We start from the raw sequence: 15000 nt of genomic DNA, 5'->3' as shown, positions 1-15000 counted from the left end.
CATGACTTTCAGACCTCCATCAACGCCTCCACTCGTGACGAAGAGGACATCTATTCAACTTCAACCGAAGCTGACGTGAATGTCGTAGGACACGCCTATGAATGCCGTAGGACATACACGCCTATGAACGCCGTAGCCCTATGAATGCCGTAGGACACACGCCTATGAATGCCGTAGGACACACGCCTATGAATGCCGTAGGACACACGCCTATGAATGCCGTAGGACCCACTCTCCTACCCCGTGACGAGCCGGAGCGGCAACAGCCACCCATCATCCACCACTCGCTCGCACCCAAACCAACGACTTCTACAGCCACTCACTGTCGCTAATCGGCGCAGTTTTTACTACTACCTCTCCAGATTCAGGGCACCTATTTAACATGTTCAGCATGTCATTTTTAGAGGGGGAGCCATGTACCAACCGTGTGTCACACAATTGTACATAATTCCTTTTGTATATAATATGCTTGTATCTTCGCTCTTCCCTCGCACTCAAACGAACATGAAAATTCATGTCTGCTGTTTTGCTCTGAACATTGTCTGTCTCTCGAACATGTTATGTCCTGTTGCCTTGAGGTTTTGTATATAAAGAAGAGTGTTCCTTAATATATAACTCAGTTGATTGTATCCTGCCTTTGACTTCACATCCTCTCTCGGCCCGTCACAACCTATAGGCTCCCCAATGAGAATGGTGAGATTATAGTCACTAAAAGAAGCTATCAATCTTGAGCAGGTCTCGAACCCCAGCTCAGCAGATCTGTGAAGCTTCTTTATTATTTTTAGGAATTTGAAGCTTCGAAATTGAGTAATTAATCTAACGTTAATTCTCAAGTTAAATCTTTACTATATTCCCTAAATAATTGGCAATATACTCCCAGGTAAGATAATGGACATGGATACGCCGTGATGTCTTTTTCTATACTTATTTAAGTAACTACAGTGCAGAATTGATGACACTTAAAAGACAATACAAAAGCATTCATATGATAAGTGGAGTGTTATTTCCTTAGACATTCTTGCTAATGATCTTAATGATCGGACGAGTTCAAATGTGCCCCGTGTCAGACAGGAAGGGCTCCTGTTAGGACAACAAGATTTTAAATGGTCACAGACTTCTGGTTGGCTCCCCTCCAGCATCACAAGCTAGAGGGCCTTTGTTTCCCTCCACAACATCACTGGTCAGAAGATCTGGTTTTCCTCCACAACATCGCTGGTCAGAAGGAGATCTGGTTTCCCTCCACAACATCACTGGTCAGAAGGAGATCTGGTTTCCCTCCACAACATCACTGGTCAAAAGGAGATCTGGTTTCTCTCCAACATCACTTCACTGGTCAGAAGGAGATCTGGTTTCTCTCCAACATCACTGGTCTGAAGGAGATCTGGTTTCTCTCCAGCATCACTGGTCAGAAGATCTGGTTTCTCTCCAACATCACTGGTCAGAAGGAGATCTGGTTTTTCTTCAACGTCTCTGGTTAGAAGTTAGTTCCCTCCAACATCTCTACTTAAAAGGCAGCCAATGGGTACCGCAATACTTGAAGTTGGGAGTGTCCATGGAAATGGCAAGAGGAAGCCTGACCCTGAAGGAGAGGAACTTCAGATCAAGTTCTACTTTGACCTTTAGAATATGAATGTTTGGCAGGAAGAGAGCTAATTCTTGCTCGTGGTTCTCCTTATACTCCAGATTTCGGGGCGTTGTCACTCTATCCTTAAATATGGTCGCTCACTCAGGATTCAGATATAGCCCACTTCTAGCTGCAGTTAGTCACTCGAAAGGGATTCACCTTCCTCGAACAAGGCCGGCGGTTTTGTCTTGCGAAATGAATACCTCTTCGAATTTTTATCAACCTACTTCCTCCAGTTTGCTCTCTCTCTCGCATCTCTCTATAAAACTCATTTCCTTATTCACAAAAGTAACCTATTTCATTTGTCTCTATATCTCTTAATTAATTACATAAACCTATGAAACTACTCATTACTTAGTACATCTACTAACTCATTCATTATGAATATCTATGAAACTACTCCTTTCCTGAGAGATCGTCAAGCAGGGATGTTTTCAGTAGGCTATATACTACACGTGTTTCATACACGCTCACACATGCTCAGTTATCACCTAACTGGCGTCTTGCACATTAAGGACTACCGGAGTGTCCAGACTCCAGCTCCCTCCCGCCTTCCCCTTTCACTGCTGTGTCTTACTGTTTAGCAATGCCAACCTCCGACATTGACTCTACTTTCAACGCCACACCACTAAAACTACCGCCCTTTGCCTGTACAGAGTCATACGTCTGGTTTCAGTGCGCCAAGGTCCAGTTTCGCATTAAGAGCGTGACTTTGCCAAGAATCAAAGCATACTATGTTATCACAGCGATCTCCAAGGACACTTTCCCCGAAATATCAGATTGGCTTTTCAACCAACGGGACACCACAATAGCGTACGACGCCTTCAAAGCATACCTCCTGAAGCAGCACTCACCATCGCCAATCCGGCCATACTGCCAAAATTTTTCAGCTCTCTCAACAAACATTGGGGGACCGAAAGGCTCTGATGTCCTCATGAAAATGACCAGTATTGCTTGCCTGCAACCTGCCGCAGACGGCTCTACTCGTAAAGTGAATCTATTTTGTACTCTTTTGGTACGGCGCCTACCCGAACCTGTAGGCATTGCCATCCCAGATATCAATATTTTGCCCATGAAGGACCTGATGATCAAAGTCGATGTCCTTATAGAGGGCCACTTCACCACCTTCAACACCTCCATCAACGCCTCCAATCTTGACGAAGTGGACAACTATTAAACATCGATGGAAGCTGACATGAGTGCAATACGCAGAGACGCCCACCTCATGATGTGTAAGAGCAGCGACAAAGCTGCCCACCAGCCACATATACCACCCCTCGCTTAGTGTGGCGGGTTGGCGAGCCATGTACGAGCGTGTATGAAACGCGTGCGGTTAAAACTACTACAAAAAGGACAAAGAATGTTGTTAGAAAAAAATAATGTTACAAAATTTTCACAACGCCTAATTTTCTGCAAGTTTAAAGGTCACCAGCGTCAGAGTTAGTAAGAAATCTTTAGATTACTGTTATATCCTTCCTTATAATTCTACCTAGTCCAGGAATTCGAAATTTATAACAACGAATCCAGAATCATCTAAAAAATTACTCTAAGAAAATAGACAAAATTCTTTGACCTTAATTGTGATGGATTTCAGTTAAATAAAAGCTTAGTTTAACGGGGTGTAAAATCATACAAATCAAGAATATGCAAAATGTTGGAAAATACAGTTCTTGACTATAACCGCTATCAGTAAAGATAAAACATCATCATAAATTATGAAGTACTTTGCAATACTGGAGATAAACAACTCGGGTATACATAAGATGGACGACACGCCCAAGACTCGGGGCAAGAAGGCAACTAACTTAACAGTGACCTTACCACTTAGCCACGAAGAAAGATAAAAGTCAATGACAATTCTTCTGTACATATACATATACACATACGAACACAAGTTAAGTGTGTATGTGTGTATGTATGTAATTCATGGGGATGTGAAAGACTGTGTGCTTCATTAAGTAATATACACTTTGGAGCACGTAATTGAAATGAGATTGGAAAAGCTATGCATTGTCCCCTGTATCATGAGATCCCTTGCTGAGTGGAGATAACTTAACGTGGATAAAAGGTTTGTGTATTACAATGATCAACAAAGTTGTACTATTAAGACCCACAGATACTAGTTTGGTTTGCTGTGAGCGACCAGACCAAAATCTCCCACCATTACCAATCTGCAGTGGCCAGGGTAGTGATGAAAACTGACCAGCCCCAGAGGTGAATAAGGACATGTCTGAGGCCTTTGTCCTACATTAGACTAGAAACGGTTGCATTTGCTGTTGTTGTTGTTGTTGTTGTTGTATCATGAGATAGTCTTTCAAATAGAAAAGAAATTGAGTGAAAACTATGAATACAGGAAACGAGAAGACAGACGGATACATGGTGATGAAAGCTGGCAAAACCCAACATTATTAAAAATATTGCAGAGGCCTTTGTCCTGCATTGGACTAGAAACGGTTACATTTTTTGTTGTTAATATTGTTTTTGTTGTTGCTGGGTACAGGTACAGTCTTTTGGAAAGAATAGAAATCGAGTGAAAAATGTGAAGCGCAAAGACAGACGGATCCGGCATTAATGTCTTGAGGCTGATTTGCATCTTGTTTCTTTTGATGAATTCCTCTGGGATGATGAATAACTTGGCCAAAGGAACCTGGCTTCTGTTTCCCTCTTGAAAATAGGAATTCATCGCGTTTTGCGCCGAGAAGAAAACTGGAGGAGAAAAGACTTTGGATTTGGATCTTTACTAAGGAATCGTCGTCATAGATTACACAAGGATGTGCTGTATATATTAAAATAAATCAATAATATATGGTGATTTACTTCTATGAAGAAAATAGTTCATATTCACTCTCTCTCTCTCTCTCTCTCTCTCTCTCTCTCTCTCTCTCTCACTCTAACATGCACAAAAGTAATTTCAGACATGCAATCGACATGAGGGATTAAGTAATAGTTTCTAATCTCTCTCTCTCTCTCTCTCTCTCTCTCTCTCTCTCTCTCTCTTTTAACCTTAGAATAGATTATTTACGTCCAAATTAATCTGAAGTACAGAGCCACTCATCAACAGAGACTTTCCCCCAAACCCACATAGATCTTTTTAAAATTTTCCCGCATGCAGCCAACGAGAATAAACATACTTGGAGCAGACCATTGCAACTTTTCAACTTGCAACCAACACATCATATTAGATAGTGCAAATAGTATACAGTGTTGAGACTGTGAATCAGATGAATTCCTCTCGTTAAGGGATAAGGGACTGAGTTTTGAAATGATATTTAGACGTTTCACTCTAAATATAAAGAAAACAGAATGTATGGTATTACCTTTGCCAAAATCGAAGATTTTACGAAGGTTATGTATTCACCCGTCTGTTTGTTAGTTTGTTTATCTCCTAGTTTGTTAGCAATTTTACACAAAAACTACTGTTCCGATTTTTACCAAACTTGGTAGTCATGCTGGGTATGACCCAAGGATGAATACGTAACATTCTGGATAAAGTACATCAAAGTACTTGTAGCAGTAAATGTCAAATATCTTGTTAGTTTTTTTTTTTTTTTTTTTTTTTTTTTTTTAAACACGCAAAAACTACCGAATCAATTTCAACTAAACTTGGTAACCATATGGAGTATGATTCAAGGACAAATCTATTAGATTTTGAAGAAAATACATCGAAGTAAAAGTACGCAGCAGTTAAGAGCAATATAAGACTGCTTGACATGGCGAAGGTATAATTCTTTACTGAGTGCCCCTCTAGTTTTACTCAGTATTCTATATCGTAATTTGTATCTCTGCTGAACAAATCAATCTGGTTCTTCGAGTTTTTTTTTTTTTTCAGCAGAAGACTGAATCAAGAAAACTCTTCATGCTTATAACCACTAAGGTCTTTTTGTCTCAACTAAATTTTCTCATCAACATTTCAACCACGTTTAATATCAGTTCCATGCAACAACAACAACAACAACAACAAATGCAGCCGTTTCTAGTCCACTGCAGAACAAAGACTTATGACATGTCAGTTCATATCTGGGGCTTGGCCAGTTTTCATCACCACACTGGCCACTGCGGATTGGTGATGGTGGGATATTTTCTTCTGATTGCTCACATCAAAGGAACCTAGTATGGGTTGCCCTGCCTAGTAAAGCTTTGCTGATCATGGCGATACGCAAACCCTTTCACCACGTTAATGTATCCCCACTCTAAAAGGGTTCCATGTATCTCCCCTTAAAATACCTTCCTCCTAATTCATCCATATTTTATTCTGCTCACGTCAGCATAATTCCCCCCTCTCTAATTATCTTGTCTTAATTTATTATTATATTTATCGAAAAATTTCCCCTCCAGTTTTTAAATGATAATTGGATATACCTTCAGTTGCAATATCTTATAGTTTAGCAAATATATTATTCGACATTCTCTCCTCCACAAATATATTTACTTATACTATTATTACCAAATCAATTATATTCAACAAACAATCATCTTTTTATGTTCACTCTCTCCATTCTCTATCATTTCAAGTACTCTATACCTCCTAACAAGTGCACCTCCGTTATCTAGTTACCATCAGTCTCACAGAGGCGGAAATTGACTAATCACTTCTTTTTTTAAAATCTTCAATCCTCTGATAAACTAAGAGAGACAGTATTTTTAATGGAATTGACTTCAGTGGATCGACTGGGACTTGAAACGTCATTTCATCTAAGTTAACCAGCGTAGTGTTCTTCCTCAATTGTCGGTTTAAAAGCCTCTCATGATTTCATAATTGGCAGAGGCAATTTGCCTTAGAGACTGACCATATATACTATTCCCCTCTCCACCGAAGTTAGCACCAGGGAGGGACAGGCAATGGTTGCTGACGACTCAGCAGATAGACCTATACCCTATAGGCTCCCCAAAACACCCCATCCTTAGCTCACAAGGATGTAAGGTTGCTGACATTACAAGCAACTACGAGTTTGAGTGGGACTCGAACCCCAGTCACGCAGACTGCCAGGCAAGGACGTTTCACAACCCTAAATGGGTAAGGGGTACCTTTGCTAAGATGTGGTATGGAAAGAAACAAAATAAATATTATGGCGAGCATAATCTATCAATTAAAAAACAAAAACAAAAAAACGTTATGTTATAGTCTTTATTTGCCTCCCAGTTACCGTAAGAATTCAAACTATTCTGTTGAATTAGTTCAACGCTTGTGGGCTGTTGTGTTTTTTATCCCCCAAACACCTAGTTTGAGCTGAAATGCATTGCCTTAACGGTTCGTTGAGAGGATCATAAATTTTGAGTCTAGATACCGGCTTGTTTTGAGTACCGATTCTTCTATTTTATTTTTGTTGTTATGATAAAGAAAGACCAATATTAAGGTTACGTAAAGTTGGTGGAAAGATGGAAGAGTTTGAGTGATCATAAAGCGGAGCATTGAAATCGATTTGAGACTATTGTTAATTCGTAATTCGTTTCCATGAGAATCTGATGGTGTGTGCACTGACTATTTTTAGAGCTTCAGGTGCTACAGTAGATATTTACCGATGTGCGTTGAAATATAGCTACAGAGGACAGAGTGAACTTTTGGGTGTTCCAGGAGGATGCCAAATAGCTTTTATCTTATACCATTTTAGATTATGTATAATTGGACATAGGAATTTCTGGAACACCTTGCTCGAAGGCAGTGCATCCAGCCACACCCTTACTGCACAGAGAGTTCCTGTGTTTAACCCACCCCCATCACCTCTAACAACTCTCCCTACACTTTCTTCTTGGTTACTATCCACGAAGTAACAGTGAACCAGGGAGCTCTTCTTCAGAGCAAGGTGTACCAGGGATTTTGTGTCCAACTGTACCTTGAAAATAATATCACTATTAGACTTAACATTGTAATTTATTGTGCTGTGATGTTTTTATCTCAGTAATAATAATAATAATAATAATAATAATAATAATAATAATAATAATAATAATAATAATAATAATTCATATTCATAAAGCGAAAGTTTCAAGGTTTAATGGTATGAAGTGTAAAATGCTTATGATTTTGTCAGTAATTTTTCAACTAAATGAATTCAGATTGAGGACTATTTAAATCAGTATCAGTTAGATCATAAGTTTGTTTATTTATAATACTTTCACTGTATAAAAATTGGTGGTTTTGGGGCTGTTGGGAAAAATAACATAATGATCAGTTTACAAATTTTATTGAAGATTTTAGTTGAATGAAAGTTTGTAAACATAGCGAGCAATAGAAGATTAGTAAAATAAATAAATTAAGTAAAACAAGAAATTGGGTTAAGGTTGAGGTTAATTCAGTCGATCTTTTGCTCGACCCTGACCTTAACCTTTAACCTAGAACATTCAAAACTGTATCACTTCCACGTTTCAACATAAAAATTAACCCCAGAATGCTTTACTATTCTGTGAGTAAAATTGTATCCATGAAGTAGTTCACAAACAAACAAGCAAACGAACAGACAAACAGACAAACAGGGGTGAAAACATAACCTCCTCCCAACTCCGTTGACGGCGGGTAATAAGTAAAATCTGGGCCCTAGAGCCTCAATACCTCATTACAATAAAAACATTGAATTTTTATTTTTTACTTTTAATCAAAACATGCATATTCTCTATCAGGGAAAATTGACTCACACATATCAATCACCTTTCCAATAGGTTTTATTAAAGCCAAATGATACCATTTCCATATGCCATTTTTTTTTTAGAGCATCGACGTTCAAATTTCCAAAGTCCTTTGTATTGGTATCGAAGAAACGAATTGGATGCCAGGTGTGAATCATGGATGTGTCTGACAGTCAGATGTCCGGTTTGAGAGAGGGAGAGAGAGAGAGAGAGAGAGAGAGAGAGAGAGAGAGAGAGAGAGCAAGTTCTCTTAAAATTTCGTATTTTGTATAATTTTATTTTAGAATCCTTAATTTTGAAAAAAGGATATATAATCTTATGTCTTATAGAGAGAGAGAGAGAGAGAGAGAGAGAGAGAGAGAGAGAGAGAGAGTTCTCTTAAAATTTCGTATTTTGTATAGTTTTATTTTAGAATCCTTAATCATGAAAGGATGATGTGTAATCTTATATCTTTTTAAGAGAGAGAGAGAGAGAGAGAGAGAGAGAGAGAGAGAGAGAGAGAATTTTCTTAAAATGTCATTTGTTGTATAGTTTTATTTTAAAATACTTAATCTTCAGAGAGAGAGAGAGAGAGAGAGAGAGAGAGAGAGAGAGAGAGAGTGAGAGAGAGAGAGATTAAATTCTCTTAAAATTTCATAGTTTGTATAGTTTTATTTTAGAATGGTTAATCTTAAAAGGATTGTGGATACTCTTATAGGTTCGAGAGAGAGAGAGAGAGAGAGAGAGAGAGAGAGAGAGAGAGAGAGCAGATTCCCTTTAAATTTCATATTTATATAGTTATATTTTAGCATTCCTAGTCTTGAAAGAAATATTGGTAATCTTATTGCTTTTTAGATTTTCCATCTTTGCAATTCAACAAGAGATAATTCCATCAGTCTACAAATCATCAACTAAAATCATTGTTTTTCAATTGTCACTATCTTAATATGTTAACCCTTGATGAATTAAGTCCTTAGTTTTGAACATATAATTCTATTCAGATAGAAAATTTGCTTATTTCCTAAACCTTTATATTTACTTTATTTCTTTTAGAAAATGATTTCAAAAGCTATTGGGTCTCAATGATGATGCTGAATGACAAAAGATGAAATAGCAATTATAACAATGATAGTCTGTATATATTGACCCTAATACAAGAATTAGTAATGACTATTTGGGCAGAGAAATAATATTATAGAATATTCAATAATCCTAACTAGAAAATTCTAAAGGCTATATAAATATTAGAATAGCTAGAATATCTAATAGAAACACAGAGAGAGATGTTTAGAAAAGAGGTAGAAAGAGAAATTCATATCTGAGTTAATTCAGGGTAAGTTCAAGAAATTTAGACAATGAGATATAATTAAAAACAGATTTACGTAAGTTTTGGTTTTATGAGTTTTGAGTGATAATTAATTGGAGAGCGGATGGAATATTTGACGATGAAGTTGTAAAGCTTGCTGGAAAAATATCCAGATATTGAATCAAGTATTAGTCGTCAAAAGCCAAGCAGATGGAAATGGTATTTTTGTTTTGTGATTTCAGTTAATTAATTGCCTCAAATTGATCAGAATCTGCTGGACGGTTTTCGCTCCATTTGGTTTATTTCTCATCTATAAATGTTCTTCAATTAGAGCAGTTGGAATCAGAATCGACGTTAATAATCCAGCAACTGTATTTAATGGGAATCGCCAGTTCCAGATTACATTAAAGGGATTTCCTAACAATACTGAAAAAAATACAGTTGGAAATATAGGCAGGAAATCTCTCTCTCTCTCTCTCTCTCTCTCTCTCTCTCTCTCTCTCTCTCTCTCTCTCTCTCTCTCTCTCTTTATGCATATCACCTTTATGCATATCTATATCAACGTGATCTATCCTTCATGCATAATGATATTTGATTAATTTCTCTCTCTCTCTCTCTCTCTCTCTCTCTCTCTCTCTCTCTCTCTCTCTCTCTCTCTCTCTCTCCCGCAAGGCAATAGATATTCACATCCAAAGTTCTGTGTCACTCATGATCGGAAAAACCTCGCTCGTTTTTATATTGAAAATATCTTTAATGCATTGGTCAAGAATTTTTCTCAGTTGGAATATTCCATTGAAACTTTCCATTTGAATTCAATTCCTCTACTTAGAATTTAAAGCGCCCTACATATCATTAGCTCATTTTCAAAAAAGAAAGATAATCAAATATCATATTTTAGATCCAAGTCTATTTCAGAAGAGTTGTTCAGATTTTGTAGTTTCACTCTGGTGATCTGTAATATTTTTAATCTCTCCAAAGAATATTTTGTCAGGCTGTTTTATCTTGTTTTACTAATAGTTTATTGTTTTAATAGAAAAAAGCAATCGTTCCTAGTCAGAATAATCTCAATATTGTCAAATAAAATTAAAAAAGAAACCCTGTTGATAAATCCTTCAAAGTGTTTGAAACGTATTCAAGATCCAATTACTTCTTTTGGGTCTACTGGACATAAAGTCTCTTTAATTCAATATTCCAGAATCTATTAATTTTACACAATTAATCTATTCCCCTTCTGAAAAGGATGAATTCTAATTGCAAAATATAATATTAAGTTATTTTGTGATTTGATTATGACGAACATATTAGTTACTTCCATGGTATATTAAATCATTCTTGAAAGAGAGACTAAAATCTTTGTACACACACCTACTGTATGTGTATATCTATCTATCTATCTATCTATCTATCTATATATATATACATATATATATATATATATATATATATATATATATATATATATATATATATTGCATATGTGAATTCATACATGCACTCTTATATACACACATGTATATATACTGTATGTATGTATGTATGTATGTGTACAGCGATTATCTCTCAGATTCCGTCTTTTATTACTTCTTGATTTCTCAAACAATTATGAATGATGAAAGAAAAATATCTGACAGAGAAAATAAGTATTTAATGCAAGTATCCATGATTTCACAACATAATCATCCGAACTATCTTGCTATTTCACTCTTTCTCAAGGATTAAGACTTTTTATTTTGATATTTCTTTCAATCCATCATCATATTATCTTACGTGAAATATAAATCTTAACATTTTAAGATATCAGAATGTGCTTGGCCCTTAAACTAGCTGTATTATATTTAGTACCTGCTTATTATAAAGAGAATCATACTGACAGCATGATGATGAAGGATAAGACTAGAATTATTGGCTATTTTTGCTAATGTTTGTTTTGTAAGATTGGTGGACATTTCCATATAGTGTACATATAAATAAAGTATTGCCAGATTAGAAAAAAAATACCGACAAATAAACGCGATATCATGCACTCAATGGTGAAGCCTTTTCCAATTATAAATAATTTTTCATTTTTTGCTGTCCCCTAAAGTTTCGTTAACAGGACTGACTTAAATTTGTCATTACAATGAACTAAAACAGATCCTTATCTTTAACGCTATAGAGATTGTTATGTTCAAAGCTACCTTAAAAATATTTTTTAGCATAATGTTTATGATGTTATCATTACCTCTCACACTCTTGAACTCTGTAGAGATATTTTCAGTTTAGATTATTTTATATATCGAGAGCAATGACAAAAAATGAATAATAATACTTATTCTTTGAAGAAAGTTTTTGATTTAAGTATATATAGTTTTAATGGATATTCAGAAAAAGAATAAGATTATCCTTCAAAGCTTAGCAGGGTCCAGCTTAAAGGTTACTCGTTATTCTAGATGAAAAATATCAAGCGAAGCAATGACTTTATATTCTTTCAAAAATATTCATTGTTGTCCATTCTATTATTTCCCTCTTCATATTCATATTTTTCGCACACAAAAGTTGTACCATAATTTCCTACTGCAATGCACGAGTTTTACTAGCTGTTTTGAAACGTACAATACGTTTTAAAGTTTCCATGGAGCATGATATTTTTAATAGTCTGTAAAGTCACACATAAATAAAAACAACCCTTTGCTTGCATACGTACATTTAAGACATAAGACAAATTTTACATCTCACCTGATGATAAGTCTCATAATTACAGAGTTTCTACTTGTGGATGAGAAGATGAAACCTGAAATATAGGTGTATTTTGTATAAGAGCAGATGAGTATGAAGAGAATTAAGTTTATTGGGTTCTTGAGCTGTACAAATTTATGAGAGCACAAATTTAGTATAAGCAAATGAGTATATGTATATGCGTATAGTTACTAAATTATATTTCTAGACAAAAGAAAAATATATTTAGACTTTGCAATATAAGTATCCAGAAGAGAATTAAGTTTTATTGGTTTTTTTAGCTGTACAAAGTATAAGATTTTATTTTGTTTTTTTAATGATCTGCATTGTGAATAATGACGAACACCAGCATTGCAAAAATATGGCCTTTCCTTTGATAAATATAACGAATTGCAAAATTAAAATATGAGGATCAAAGGCAAAGCAGATGCAAAATGTACTTTAATTTTCTGATTTAGTGGTTGAAAAACCTCAATTCAAATGGAAATAAATGTTCTCCAGTTGGAAAGAATGGAATAAAAAATCCAGGTCTTTATCTCTGAGAAGAGAAAATAAAAGCCAAAATAAGATATTGTACCCTAATATTTTCGGATTCAAGATAATGATATTACTTTTATCTATGAAAAATAAGAGAAAATTGGATATATGCGCATAAAATAAATTTGCTCTCTCTCTCTCTCTCTCTCTTCTCTCTCTCTCTCTCTCTCCTCTCTCTCTCTCTCTCTCTCTCTCTCATCTCTCTCTCTCTCTCTCTCTCTCTCCGATGGTTTGCTTCTTATATAAAGAATCCCTGAGAAGGAAATTATGGACTAAATTATATTTTAGATTCACGTCTGTTATGTATATTCTATCAGGCTTTCTGTACCATGAATAGATCTCTTCAGAGTATATTTTCTCGGATAATTTTTCTCTATGCAATGAAAACAATATTATCAAAATGATGTTTTTGAAATTACCTCATGAAGAATACCACTGGCATGGAGAGACTTACGTATTCCAAGAGACTAATTATATAAATTGATATATTATTCTCCTCTGGTGTTCAATTCCAGGGATTCTCTGGACTCAACAGGGTTTCTGACTAATGGAGTAATCCGGCTGTTATTCCACTCTCTCCCCACAATAGATAACAGTAAATTTGTATGCAGAATATTTCATTCCGGGTAACAAGCACCAAAATAGGCAATAATACTGCGAGAGGAATTGTGCTTTGAATAAACCCTCGGTAGCCACCTAAAAATTCAAGATGGCGTCCATTATCCAAGATGGACACCATTCATTATACAAAAATATTGCAGTTTTCAATGAAATCACAAATATTTTGTCCCTATTCCTGGAGTCAAATCATCCTTTTTTCACTATTTTGAAATTTGCTCTTTCGTGTAGCCCACCTAAAAATTCAAGATGGCGGCTATTTTTCCAAGATGGATGCCATTGATTATACAGAAATACTGCATTTCCCAATAAAATCACAAACACTTGTCCTATCTGAATGATTTTGGTATCAAATCATACCTTTTTCACTATTATTTTGCTCTCTCGTGTAGCCACTAAAAATTCAAGATGGCGGATATTTTTCAAGATGGACACATTTATTATACAAAAATACTGCTTTTTCCAATAATGCCACAAACACTTGTCCTATCTGAATGATCTTGATGTCAATTCCTTCCTTTTTACACTATTTATGAATTGCTGTTTGTTTGTCACCCTGCGTCTCATCTCAAGTCCTTCCCATTGATCTAGTTTCAGCTCTCTGACCAAATGTCCTGTAAACATCAAACACATTGTTTGATCTCTGTGTACTTGATAGAATATACTCGTATTGTAGAAATACGAGCATTACAAACTGTGGCCACAATATATAAACATAATCCTATCCTAAAAATATTCTTTTACATCCTTCTCTCCCCATTTCAGTATTATCTATTCCACCTAGTCCGTTATTAAATACTAAATCTGTTTTAGTGTAAAAAAGAGTTACTCCTGTTATACGAAGAATCTCCCCTATATGATAAAGAGTATGTCTCTCTCTCTCTCTCTCTCTCTCTCTCTCTCTCTCTCTCTCTCTCTCTCTCTCTGTTTATATATATATATATATATATATATATATATACATATTATACTTATATATATATGTATGTATATGGTATACATGTGTGTGTATTTTTGTATATATATACTATATATATATATATAATATAACTATATATATATATATATATATATCCTGTCACACTCAGTGGCATTCGCCCAGACATATAGCTATTAGGTCTTTCCCCTGTCCCTCGGGTAGAGGGAGAGAAGTAAGTAGCCATTCCCTGTTAAGAGGCGTGGGGATACCCCGAGAGTACACTCAGTAACCACAACTGCCGTTTTTTATTTAATGCACAGTTGAATATGCTTGTGTTTACCACCTCATTTTTCCCGGTCACGTACACTAGTATTTAATAAGATTCAACCACGTTTGGCATTATTGTTCCTTGGTTCTGTAAACTCTTGGGGATGTCTGCTCACTTAGGGTTGGGGTTGAGATAATCCTCTTATATCTCGTTGGCGAAAAGTTAAGTGTTTTTTTATTTTCAGCTGACTTACACTTGAACAAAACAAGTTTGTAGGATCAACACAAAATGTTTCCTTTTTTTCTAGGTCATTTATTCACCCTCATTGTTTTTCCCTTGAAAAATATCAAAGAAAACTTTTCATTTTCCAAAAATATCAATTTCCATTTGATTTATGATATCCTCTTAAGATT

Source organism: Palaemon carinicauda, chromosome 1 (genome assembly GCF_036898095.1).
Source record: "Palaemon carinicauda isolate YSFRI2023 chromosome 1, ASM3689809v2, whole genome shotgun sequence".
Lineage (NCBI taxonomy): Eukaryota > Metazoa > Arthropoda > Malacostraca > Decapoda > Palaemonidae > Palaemon > Palaemon carinicauda.
The sequence above is the reverse complement of the archived record's forward strand: the minus strand, read 5'-3'. Positions refer to the sequence as shown.